At 29.6% G+C, this 13,993-nt stretch overlaps 1 long non-coding RNA gene across 1 annotated transcript; it reads right to left on the bottom strand.

The window, feature by feature from the left end:
• Positions 1-2,210: 2,210 nt before the first annotated feature.
• Positions 2,211-7,992, bottom strand: LOC112690354. Its single transcript, XR_003149208.1, has 3 exons — positions 7,405-7,992; positions 2,487-2,647; positions 2,211-2,398 (listed from the first exon to the last, which is right to left on the bottom strand). It is a non-coding gene; the product is annotated as an uncharacterized LOC112690354 (long non-coding RNA).
• Between the last annotated feature and the right edge of the window lie 6,001 nt (positions 7,993-13,993).

Here is a 13,993-nt window from a genome sequence, read left to right as displayed (position 1 = left end):
TCTGACCATGCTAAATGGGTTCCGCGTCATTTGATTCGGTAAATAATATCCGGTGATAAATGATCCACGACATTTGGTCCGAAGAAAACATATTCTGTATCAAAAATCCGGGGAAAAAATATCCAATAATTTTTCATTATTAACAAATTTGTTTTTTTTATAGTTACTTAAATAATTATTATAAATATTTTTTACTACAAAAAGTGATATTATGTACGTTTAAATTTGTTTCAAATAAAATTAGTATGATATTGTTAAGTCTTAGATTATAAGAATAGTATAGACAGACAAAATATAATATTATAATATAATATAATAATATGTATAATAATATAATTTCGAAGAAACTTGGATTGGGCGTACAGTTCGTAGAAGAAGAAAAAATCCAATGTTTCCCTTTAAAGTACGAAACTATTACAATTATGTAGTTATGGATTTCCCTCGGACTACTAATAACGCTGTTGAGAGTTGGTGCTTTTAGTACAAGTTTAGGATCTCACCATACACGATATGAAAATGTATCAACTTTTCGAAAAAAGAACAAAGGCTGCAAGAGGCAAAAATCGAAAAAATTAATTTAGGTGAAATTAATCCAGCAAAAAAACTTAAGTATAAGAACCTTGACAAACGTTTAAGAAATGTTGTTCAAAATTATAATTATACCAATTTGCTTAATTATTTAAAAGGCATCGCTCATAATTTTAATTTTAAATTTTATAGTTCAAAGACTTATAGAGATATTTATATTTTGAACTTAAGATTATGTATAATATTTTACTTCAAAATAACATGTTTTAATTTAAAAAATGATTATAAGACTATAATATTTGTTGAGTTGTTCTTATTTTGCAAAACAATAAACAAAAATTATCTTATATTTTTGATACAGGATATGTTTTCACCGGATCATTTGTTACCAGATATCAATTACCAGAATGACGGGTCACCTGCTAAATGTGGAAACGAGGCTGGTAGTGGTCTGTAAGTAGAGGATCCTAAGGCTCTTTGTCCACATCACAAGAAGAGATGGGTGGAGCCTGGAGAAGCTGATGATTGAAGGAAAAATAGAAGGGAAAAGAAGCTGTGGAAGAACACCGATGCATTGGATATACCGGATCAAAACTATCACTGGCTATCATCTGAGAGAGGCAGAAAACCATGACCTTTAAAAAGGAATTTTTGTCAACGTTAACTGATTGGTCATCAAACTTCCGCCTTTGGAAGATGGACTAAAAAGAAGAAGAAAATTAATATTATATTACTAATCTATTATAAATACATTACTATATTATTGTATAACCACTTATAATACCAAGTATAAATATTATACTGAAAAAAACGCAATTTATAAATTTAATTTTAAGAATCCAAGCAATATTCAAACAAGTTTTTAATTATTATTCAGAAAACTTGCTTCGACGAAATTTATTAAAATATGGAATTTTCGCTATTTTAAGAAAAAAATTTTCACTGTCACTCGAACAATAATGGAATCGATTCAATGCAATTATACTAAAACTGTACATTTTTGTACCAGGTCGACGTTTTAGAACATCCAAAACAAATTGCATACGAAGATTTAAATTTTTACAACTGCTACAAAATGTATAAAACAAATATAGAAATAAATTTTTTATAGAAAAAAATATACATATATATCACGTATCATATGTATGAAATATGTATATTATATATTGAATTGTATATGTAACTTACGAAATTAAGTCGAAATCGATTGTTCCTCCCAAAATATTGGCAAATTTCATTAAAATATTATATAAATATGAGTTGAAAAATTTCCATTCATTGAAAAAAGTCCTCATTATACATGAAAATAATTCCTGTACAGTTAATAATATTTTCGATTATTTTAAAATTGTTTTGTAATGTATGCATTTTAAGATATGAATACGGCATCGATAGAGTAACTTAACAGAAGTTATAGGTTATTGATTTTATTAAAATGAATTTAACATCGTAATTCTATAAAACAATTTTTAAAATTAAAACCTTTAAGTAATAAAAATCGACATCTGAAAATTAATATTTTATGTGATTTGAAACTATACAATTCAGTATAAAAAAGATACATGTGATGGTACTTAAAAACAGCCAAAAGCAAAAAAATTGTGTAGAAGAGTATAAAAAAATGTCATGGTAAATTTTGATATAACTATGAACATAAATTAAACTAATATAAATACCTTATCCTTTTGACCAATATAATACTTTAAATTTTTCAACACGTCCAAAAATCCATGGCTTCATAAACATTTTTGGGTGGACAAACTAACGATACACGTAATGATAATTTTATTTCTGTACATTTTCTATTAGTGCCATTGTGGAATACACTGTCGACGCTCTCGTTCTGTCGTAGAATTATACAACTCAAAATCTATTTACAAATACAAATATTTAATGTACGAAAAATAGATCAATTAAATTGATTAAGATAACTAATGCGCAAATCATAAATAACATACTGAATTTTAAAACTCATGATCCTTAGCGAAACAAATAGTCAAACCGTTTCCATAGCGATAATTCTACTCAAAATTAATTGTGGCCTATAATTTATTGAGCTTATGAATCTTCCTCCATCGTATTGCATATAAAAATACGATATTTTTTCCTGTTGCAACTCCTACAAGATAAATAAAAGATGAATAACTTATAATAAGTACGAGTAACTTAGATTATTGAATATATTCCGCGAAGAATAATACGAGTATCATCCGAACACGTTCAACATTGTCCGATGAACATTCGCGCACATCATCAACGCTCTATTACGACTACTTTATAATTATCAACGAACTTTTTTTTTTATCATTCATTGAGTAATATCAATACAAATTATTACTAATAAATGTTAATGAAGATATTTTGGTTGCAAGTGCTGCTTTTACAGTAATCAATAAAAAAAAAAAAAAAAAAATTAAGTTAATTTCAAAAAACAATATCTTCCATTTTCATACAATGAAGAAATAAATTATATAAAAAATTAAATAAACACACGCGTGCAAAGTTTACATAAATATTCATCAGAATAATACAGAACGAATTACAGTCCAAAAACTCAACGTTGGAAATTTCGAAAAACCGTTTAAATCGATAAAATTACTCCTTTGATGTACTGAAAAATTACACAAACACAAACATTGCGAACATTGTATGCGGTATGTTTGACGTTTTCAGAAAATTTCGACCACGTTTGGTCTGCTTGTCGTGTTCGTGATTGTCGAGTTTGTAATTTTCGCGTACAGCCCAACCTCAAAACAAATGTAACATTTTTAGGATGCAGTTAGCTCGCGATCGTGTTTGGTTCGGAGATCCTTCACCGTTGCCCGAACAATTTGAACGCGTCGCACGGCGGACCTGGCCTTTGCTATTTTTTTACAGGACATTGGGCAAAACTAAAAACTGAGTGGGACCAAATCCTTTCGAACGTCTGCTCGTGTACGTTGGTCTATTGTCGTCCCGGATAACATGTCCAGTGGCGTACGCAGGACTTTTTCGAGGGGGAGGGGGAGGTGACATAATATACATGAATTTCTGACCATTTTTTTTTTTTTGCTCATCACTACTAAATCTCCTCTTCTCGCAATGTTATAATAATATAATCTTTATAAATAAAAATTATAAAATAAGAAAATACATTTTAGGTGAATATATTTAAATAAAAATAAATCAGTTTTAATTCTTTTTAATGAGGAAGAACTTCTTTCTGCTCTACACGATGTAACAGATAATGTTGCAAAAATATGAAGCAGCTTGATACATTTGGAAAGAGATCTTTATTGTACTTATCAAGAGCATCTAGATTCTAAAAAAAACCATGTACACATAATTTTTACAAATGTATACGCCAAAATTTTACTTTTACTTCAAAAACATCTTGATCAATATCGTCTGAATAATATTCACTTAAATCTTTGATTACTTAGTTATCATAAGTTTCATTAGAAATTAGAAAACAAACGCCAGATATATTATTTCTATGGTTCAAAAATTGTTCTTTTCACTGTTGAACTAAGTTGCCAACCAATGGAAGGAATATAATAATTTAAAAAATAAATGTTTAGGGTCACGTGTAAAACAATTTGATCAATATTTTTATCGTTTAACCTTTTATGTTAATGTTTATTAATAAAGATGATATTTTATCAGGAAAATGTCCTTTTTTTTTAAGTCATCGTTTCTTTATATAAAAAGATACTTTAAATTATTTATAAGAGAGGAAGGATATTATATTTCCCTGATATTCCCCCTGCGTACGCCACTGTGTTCACATCATGTACAAGCGACGATTGTTCTCGGAACCACGAGCGTTTGCGATACATTTTCCGTCCGTCGAACAGAACGACGTTATCGACACATTGGTCTACGTACATATAAAGAGATCGAACGACCATCGACCGGTGTATGGAGTTATGTTCGTTTCTGCTTGGAAAAAATATATTTATACTAATAAAAACATATTTCACGATTAATTTAACATTAAAATATTTTCATGCATTGTCTCGACCGTACTTGCGCGTGTCGGGGACCATGCGGTTGCAGTATGAATGCGCAGCACATTATTTCACGGACGATTTATGTTATTATATCGCGACGCAATTGCAACGCGTTACGGGGCCTGGCAAAATAGAACCAATTCGTGTAATGGTATTAAAATTAGAAAAGTGACTAAAAAAAGGAAAAACAAATATGTTGTTAAAATAAAAATTTAATTAAAAATTCGTACGCACCAGTCCTGCGGAATACGTTTTAGAACAATAATTACCATGTTTACATAATATAATTATTTGTCGTCTGCGCTTACAATGTAAGTACACAGAACACTATGTTTAATGCCCATGTATATTATTTTTAATTGTCGCCCCATGTCACATATATTCATGTCACAAACAGTAAAAATAATTAAACTGAGTATGTTTAAAATAATTTAAACGGACGAGCCAAACAATTAAGTTAATATGCAGAATGTAGATACATTATAATATGTTTTAGCGAAACTTCGAATCGTCAGGTTTTTATTCGCATCGGCGACTTATGTTGCACTCACACTATAGTATACGTGACGCTGAGAAATAAAAATAATACATTCTTTTTTTTACAGTCGATATAGTTAGATGTACTTTTCTAAGCTCAGAAATATAAATAAAATAAATGGAAAAAAACCCTAAAGAGGCAAACTTTTTACGTGCAAATTACACCATTCAGATGGGTGTCTATAAATTGGGTATAAAAAAAATTAATATACAAAGTCATCATGAATGTAATGGCTATGATATCGCATCAGAACAAATCAATACGGCAAAGCGGCAATGGAATCTGTAATTTTTGTTCAAGACGATAAAAAAAAATAAATATCAACGTGAAATAAATAAATGGACGTCCACGTCCAACATCTAATATTATAATATACAGTTATAAATTTGTGAAGTAGTGGAATAGGATATTTTAGAATTCTATTAGTTGCAAACTGACTGTAAACTATATCAAATTTTTCAATTTCCTATAGCATATTATAGTATTATCTGCATGATGAGAAAATTAATAATAAAAACTAAATCTGAATATATTAAACTACAGAATCTTTAAAGATATCAATATTCGAGCATCATGTATCCTATTGAAACCCATCTATACCCAGTTCCTATATCATTAATGCGTTTCGTAATCAGCCACAGAGAAAATTATACAATCACATTAATTATAATTATATTACGATTTGCTTATTATTATAAATGTGTACCCGAGTCCATTTAAAATTCCTGTATTATTTTTAGTACATGAATTAATTTGTTATTAGATAATACTCATACAGAAAAGAAAATATTTTAGTTCAAAATAATTATTCTCAAGGATTTTATAACTAATAATTAAAATAGAATATAAATTATGATTCGAACATATTGTTTTAAAAATATATATATTTGAAAAAACAAAAATCTTATTCTTATTAATCTTATTTGTCCAAAATATTGATGTATGATTTTAATTATAAACCTAAAGAAATAGCACAAAAAATAATATTAAATAATTATAGATTGATACTGACTTTTTATATTGAAACAAAAACTGTTGATTAATATCAAGAAGAGAAAATTAATTTCGATCAATATTATGCCAAAGAATATCTTATGAATAATATCTACAGAATTATTTTGTTTTATAAAAATGTTTAAAGCAAATATAAAGATGAACTTAATGAAAAAATAACAGAATTTTTATTATTAAAATCGAAATCACCTATATTTTATACAAACAACCAAACCGAAACAACTAAATTTCTAACTTTTCACTGTTAAGAAATGTCGCGATTTTAACTAGCATCTTACTCGTATGCATCTGCCTAACTAAATGTCATTATATTTTATTCGCTTATCAAAATAAGATAATTTTTACGTGAAATTATATGACATAAGTACGCACTTTCATATCAAGCTGATACAATTGCGGCCAGTTGGTAAAAAATATCGGCATGTGATGTTATGTATTTGATTAGTCGCTTTTACGGACGAAACGTACCTGCGTTATACACTATTATGCTGTTATATATTTATCGAGAACATGACTGTTTCATTACCATCCTTGTAAATACGAATGATATATAATGTAATCTACATTGATTAATTATGGACATCTGGGCAAGATGATATTCACGCAGAATGTGTTGTACAGTGTTAGGGGAGTAGCGACCCTATTTTTATGGTAACGAATATAATTATAAATTAATTTTTTAAAAACGTAAATCCGGCAATTAAATCTAACGTCATGGAGATTGATTAATGTGTACTGGTCTTCTAATATATACCCACGAATTGTACAATAAAATATGAATTATTATTACTTTATTTCGAAGTATTTGAAGGGTATCGCTTTAACCAAAGTCTTTAAATTTTGTTTTGAAATTTAAGTAGAATCGTTTAGAAACTATTGATAAAACATTGAAAAAAAAATAAAGATTTCAATTTTTGAAAAAGTTTATAGTAAAGTAATTTGTTATATAAAAATAATGTAATATAACCTATGTAGTAATGATAAATTATACAGATTTTGTGGATGTTCCTTCTTCTTATATACTGCACTGATTATTGTTTATTAATCCAACAATAAAAATAAAATATTAAAACTTGAAAGTACACGCAACACTAAATGGACGCGTTTATGTACATAATATTATAATCATATTTTCATCTACACGAACATTACAATATAATCCGATGGTTGGACACACTTCTCACTTAAAATATTTCGAGACGCCACGTACATTTAAGTGCTAGAAGATAAATCTCGAATTTGCTCACGTTATTACCGTTTATATGTGTAACAGACATTTAGAACAAAAATAAATATCCACTCACCAGTTAAGTAAATGATTAAAATACTTACCACAAATTTTTAGAACGAAATAAGAGGCCTGTTCACCGCGAATGAAATGGCGTGACAGATTAAACAAACCGGCTCCAGAATGAGTTTTCTGTTAGTTGAACTGGATTATTGCTCCGAGACATATAATACATGGATATATGTGTGTGTATACTAAGTCTGCCAAGTTGTATTTTGCGGTACGTGACTCAAATGTAAAATTACGGTGAATTCGCCTATTCGGCTTTTCCACGAATGTTTATTCCGATGACTAACAAAAGTACACCAATCCATACTAATAAGGTTTTGGACACGTTTCAAAAACTAAAAAAATTTCAACGCCACGTACAATCATGTGGTACGCGCAATCCTCGTTTCGCAGTGAATCCCCATCGCGTGCGCTCTGCGACGATTTAATTTACAGGAGCAAGCATGTATAAGATAGTTTATCAATTGTTGATTTTCGTCGGGTTTTTCTCCTTTGGAAACAACAACCCTCGCTATTATCGTTTGTTCGCGCAATTATTGTTGTGCGATACGATTCACAGTATAATATACCGCAACGGTATCAGACATCAGGCCGTCTATAATCGTAATATTCGTCACGTTAATTCGTTTGAATTTATTCCGTTCACGGTCTGTAAACAAAACGTACAGTTTAAAATTGTTTGTACAACAAAGTAAGTAGACATTATTAAAAATCTAATAACACGGCAAGGGAGGGGTGGAGGTTTGACTACATATAGGAAGAACGAGAGGAAGATACCAGTAAGATCACGGAAAAATTGAGTTTAAGTTAAAATTAATTATAACGTCATAACTTGAATGAAATCCAAAAAAAGTCTTGGAAAGTACCTAAATTTATTATAATTTTGAGATATTAAATGGAGCATGAAATATGCTATAAACAAATAAATATAAAAAATAAAATAAAATCTTAAACACACAATATGTTAATACTATATATTAATGAAGTTGTGACATAAAAGTTTTTGAAATATTGGATTTATAATAACAGTAATATTAAAATGCATATTTTCTAACCATTAGCCCACATAAATTCGGCATTTACCTATAACTGATTATTAAATCTTAGAAATACTAACCAAGGGTAATTTTCATCAATTTCATATTATGTTATTGATCACTATAACATTAGGTTAATGAAACATGTAATTATGTCAATCTGAAAGGTATTTAATTGTATTCAAATTATTAATCGATTATTTGATGTTTTTTTTGAGATGTACATAACAAAAAAGGTTTTTATTCACTCACACGAAGTATAAGTATATAATAATACTAGTAAAACTTCAATAGAAACTAGTAGGTAATTATGTTGTTGTGACACTAAATGTCACAAAAGCCTCGTGGTAAGTATATCAACTTCATGCAAATCCCGACATTCGAACATAATCCAAACTATCCTTCCGTCATTACAACAAATCCCATTATGCTTACGCATTAGACCAACCATCGACACCCACTAGTTTGTCACCTATCATTACTCATAATCTTTATTCAACATTCTAAAGTAAACAAGACCGGAAAACTTTTCATGAAGAATTTATGATTATAATTTAATTAGGCGTTCTTAAGAATAAAAAAAATAATTTGTACTCCATTCCCTTGACATAATGCATACACGCAAGTAATTTAGTTAACACTACTATAAAAATGTTAACAAACATTGTCAACGTTAAAAAAAAACAATTTACAATTTAGAACGCAGTAAAATTAATTAAACATTTAATTGAAAAAAAATCAATATATTTATTCATCGTCTTGATGAATTTAAATACGAATAATAATAAACATAGAACATTGATGAAATTAAACGATTTACATAGATAAATAAATATTGTTCTAGATATAGGTATAATTAAAGGTGATTATTATTTATACAAACATAATTATTCATAATAAAATCGAATGTGCACAAAACGTTAGTAAACGCTTTGAACTTGTCTTCGACGAAACATTTCTGCACGTTAGACAAACTCGTTTCATAATTAATAACATTTGCTGTACTTGAGTTGCTTAAACTTTGCTCACTTATTTCTACGCTAAACTCTCCTTTGCCTATCACATACAGATTAAGTTAGATACGGTTGCAGAGAAGTTTCGTTCTAAGTAGTATTGTATTGGTAAATAACACAACTAGTGTATATATATATATATGCATTTCGCTATATAATACATTTGAACGTTATCCACACAACTACTCCACTGCCACACGACCACAGCAGCTGACGGACGTCTGAATAATATTATAGTTATATTACTATCGTTTTCAAAATATAAAAATTATTTATTGTACAGGTTTGCAGCTGAAGCTTTTTATCCGTACTTAAAGCGTATTTGCTCGCCAAAAGGAACAATAAAACAAAACAACGTAACATTAAAATGCAATTATAGGACAATAATTGTATATTTTACTAAAAACAATAGCCGTAAGCATTGCCAAAGGCAAATCACATGACACAAAATAAACATTCCGTTTTCGACTTATAAAGTGCAATATTGGTTATAATTGATTTATGATGGAAAATTAAAATTTCCTTAAGTCGAGAGTAGCCCCTCAGACAGTAGATGTTTACGCAAGTATAAGTAAGTAAATTATAATATCAACAAAATTTAAACACGCCACATAAGTATATAAATTACAAAAGTGGCAGTGTTTATAGTGGCCTATAAACAAAAGCTTGTATACGGATGAGTATGTATGCTAAGTTCGATTAAAATAGTCTATTTTTATGGACAATTTTAAATCGGTTTCGCTCTGTACTTTCTGTGAAAAACGTGTATAAATCCTTCATGAAATCAAAGAATTGAACAGTCGATGGATAAGAGTTAGCCGCTGCTTTTCCCACTAAATTGAGAGAATGACCACAACATGGTACAAACGCCAATAAATGATTTTCTCCAAAATAAGAGCCTGCATCCCTTTGTATTCGCCACTCGTATTTGCAGCACTATCATATGATTGGCCATGGCAATCCATGATGTCTATTTGATGACCACCTTAAAATTTGAGTAGAGCGTTTGCTGTAGCTTCTCCAATATAACCACAGTTTGGTAAAAAGGTGAGAAATCTTTCTTTTAGCGTCGATCCTTCCATGTATCGAACTACTATAGTTATTTGATCGATGTCAGATTCGTCGGGAGTAGAGTCTACAGATACTGAATAATATTTGGATTTTTTTATCCTGGATACTATTTCAGTTAATACTTTTCACCCATACAACTGATCAGTTCTTCGCAAATCGTGGACGAATGGTAACTGATATGACCACTCCCTTTGTTTCCATACACTTTTAAGTGGGTGGCCAGGATAGGTTCATACTCGGCTAGAAATTCCAAAATTCCCAGGAAATTTCCATTTCTTGGTCAGCCAATAATTTCATTGTCACCTTGGAAAGGTAATCCGCGTTCAGCAATGAATTTGATAGTAATAACGATAATTCTGAGGATTTTTCGCCGATTTGAAGATATCAATATGATTGGCGTTGAAGAAATACTATCTGAAATTGGAGAATTAACAGATGCAATCAATATGCAGTATAGTGAGTTAAGTGAAGATGAGGAACCTGTCACTCTGCCAATTGGATGGCAAAATTATACCGAACAAAAGGGAACAGAACAACCCATAACGTCATCATCTACTATACCAACGAATTTAATATCTCGAAATGAGATACCACTACCAGTACACGGCCTAAGCAGGATAGAAAAGAAAGCGGCCGCCAAGAAAGCGTGGTACTAGAAAAAAAAAAGACTATAAAGAAAAAATAATAGATATTTTAATCAGCACTTGTAAATATGTATAGTCAGTAGTATGTTTTCTTTGTAAATATTTTGTCATGCTTTCCAAAATAATCTCCAAAGAAAAAGGGGACTATGTAACGAACACTATTAATGGGAACATAGATGGCGTTCATTACTACAATTACGCCACACGGAGTAACAACAGAACCACATCACTCCCAATATATTGCCAACTAGTTAAGGTGAAATTAAAATTAGAATGTATTGAATAAGAAAATGTATGAATTTTGTATACTAGAAAATATATGTTATTACATTATGTAATATATTTTTTTTTTTTTGCTATAATTATTTGAGTAGGTAATTAGTTATTAATTTATTTCTATACCATTAATTATCTTATAATTTATATATTATAGATTTATTATAATAATGTAATTAATACAATATATTTATTTATGATTATTATTTTGTATAAATTAGTGTTGGTTAATTGTCAATATTTTCTCTTGAGTGGTATGGTTTAAGATGTGTAACGTGGATTATATCTTCGGTTACTTTATTATTTATAACAAGCTTGATTTTATAATTTAGGTCATTGATTTTGTTTAAAATTTTGAAAGGACCTCTATATTTTGGACGTAATTTTGAAGATTTTTCCTACTTCTAAAAATGAAAATTTTATAAGAACTAAGTCTCCTCGTTTGAAACTGATCATTTAATATAATTTGTCAAGATATTTTTTTAGTTTTGTTGAGCTTTTGAAACTATATTGGGAATTTTATTACGTATTTTGTTTAGTTCAATTAATACATTTTTTATGCCGTATGGTAAATTATTTTGAATTAATTTGTTGTTAATTAAAAATATGGTTCAAAGCCATGCATTAAATAAAAAAGGCTATATTTTGTGCTGGTTTGTTGGTAGCATTATAACTTAATGTTACGTATGGTAAATAGTATGACCATCTAGACTGATTATTGTCTTCTATATAATTTTTTAGTGAGTTAGAAAGGACACCATTAATTTTTTCGATCAGTCCCTGTGACTGGGACGAGTAGCTTATTGATAAAACTTGTTTTATGCCTAAATTGTCACATATATCTTCTACTAGTTTATTCCTGAAATGAATACCTCTATCAGAAGAAAATGTTTGAAAACATCCCTAATGGGATATTATTTGAATGATAAATTCAATTGTTGATTCAGCGGAAGATGAATTAATTTAATTCTCTAAAAATTTGAAAAATGCCATAAAAGCAGCAACATATGCCATAGAAATGCATTTAAAGTCATAAAATGCAAAATAAAATCTTCTTTAAATTAAACAGTATCACTCGAATCACATTTTCTTCTTACGGACCTATGTGTTGGGACATCAGAAAAAAAGATGTATTTGCATCAAAATCCCAGCCCTGGATGTAACTATTTTACTTTTATCATAGACGATAGATATATATACCGAGGATGTATCGTATAATCGACGAGAAATTGTAATTACTGATGACTTCAGCGAAGTTAAATTGCATCGAATACTTCAATACAGGAAAGGTCCTAGAAATTTAAAAAATCGCTTCGTCAAGTTTACCGTTGAGCAATATTATATACTAGGTATCTATCTACAGTCATGGAAAGTTTCTATGTCGTCTTTGTGATATTTTGGCTACGTGGCACTACGTTTCATGAACGGACAAGATAACAATTTTAATCACGACCATTATAACATTGTCTCACGTTGAACTATAATGTAAGAAAAAGTGCGCTAACTAGAGAAAATACTTCTGTAATCGGTCGCCATTGATGTATTTAAATAGTATATAAACGGATCGTTTTAATGAACCCAATGAAATTGCTGAATTGTCGAAGTTTAATGCGGCCGGTTTTTGAATGTATTGATCGGTTGCAATTATTTATAATAAGTATAGAAAACACAACTTGGACTGGCGATAATTATTTCCGCAAGTTGACTTAATAATCAATTTATCGTTACAAACTTGTATTATTGCGCTAGTTGACTTTTTTTTTAATCCGTTCGAATAGGTACGAAATAAACACTTTTGTACCTACTACGTTTCAAATATGCATGTTGAGTGATTATAGGTATACCTCCTTTCTACGCAGAGCGCTAATTATTCCATTCTATTCTTATCTCCAACATATTGAAGGATGCTGGCAGTATCGATAATACGTCTAATTACACGATAGGGGTTTGTATCAGTGATGGCTATTATTCGAGTATTCGAATATTCAACCATTCGAATATCAATATTCGATGCTACAATACAATACGTAACGAGAATTATCCGTTTAAGTGTTCACGCAACGCAAAACGTTTAATAATAATAGGTATTGTAGCATCGAATACTGATATTCGAATGTTCAAATACTCGATTATTCGAATTATTTACAGTGGACCTATTCGAATTCGAATAATTCTATTATTAGAATATACATTACATCTCTAGTTTGTGTACGTTGTATAAGGTCAATTTACCAATATGGATATCACACGTATGTTCGTTTCTTCGACAATTATAGCGTCAGGTGAGGTTGCCTTCTTCTCGTCAGTATAGTTTGCCAGTCCATACCTTCCGTGTCCAATGTAGTTCACCATCTAGTTAAACCTTTCACGTTCATTTGTACTACCTTAATCTATATTTAATTGGATAAAATACATAGAGGACATAACAGTCCCGTTGGTCGGCAAAGGGTTAATGTTGTTATCTGTGATTGCCTTGCACTTAGTGTTACATAGTTTACATGTCTTGGTATTTTTTTGGTTTTTAAATTCTCTAATATAATTTTTGTTTTTTTTTTTTACTTTTTCGTATCTTATAGAAAACAT

The sequence above is a fragment of the Sipha flava genome, unplaced genomic scaffold (assembly GCF_003268045.1).
Source record: "Sipha flava isolate LNK unplaced genomic scaffold, YSA_version1 49_pilon_pilon, whole genome shotgun sequence".
NCBI classification, from domain to species: domain Eukaryota; kingdom Metazoa; phylum Arthropoda; class Insecta; order Hemiptera; family Aphididae; genus Sipha; species Sipha flava.
The sequence above is the reverse complement of the archived record's forward strand: the minus strand, read 5'-3'. Positions and strand labels throughout refer to the sequence as shown.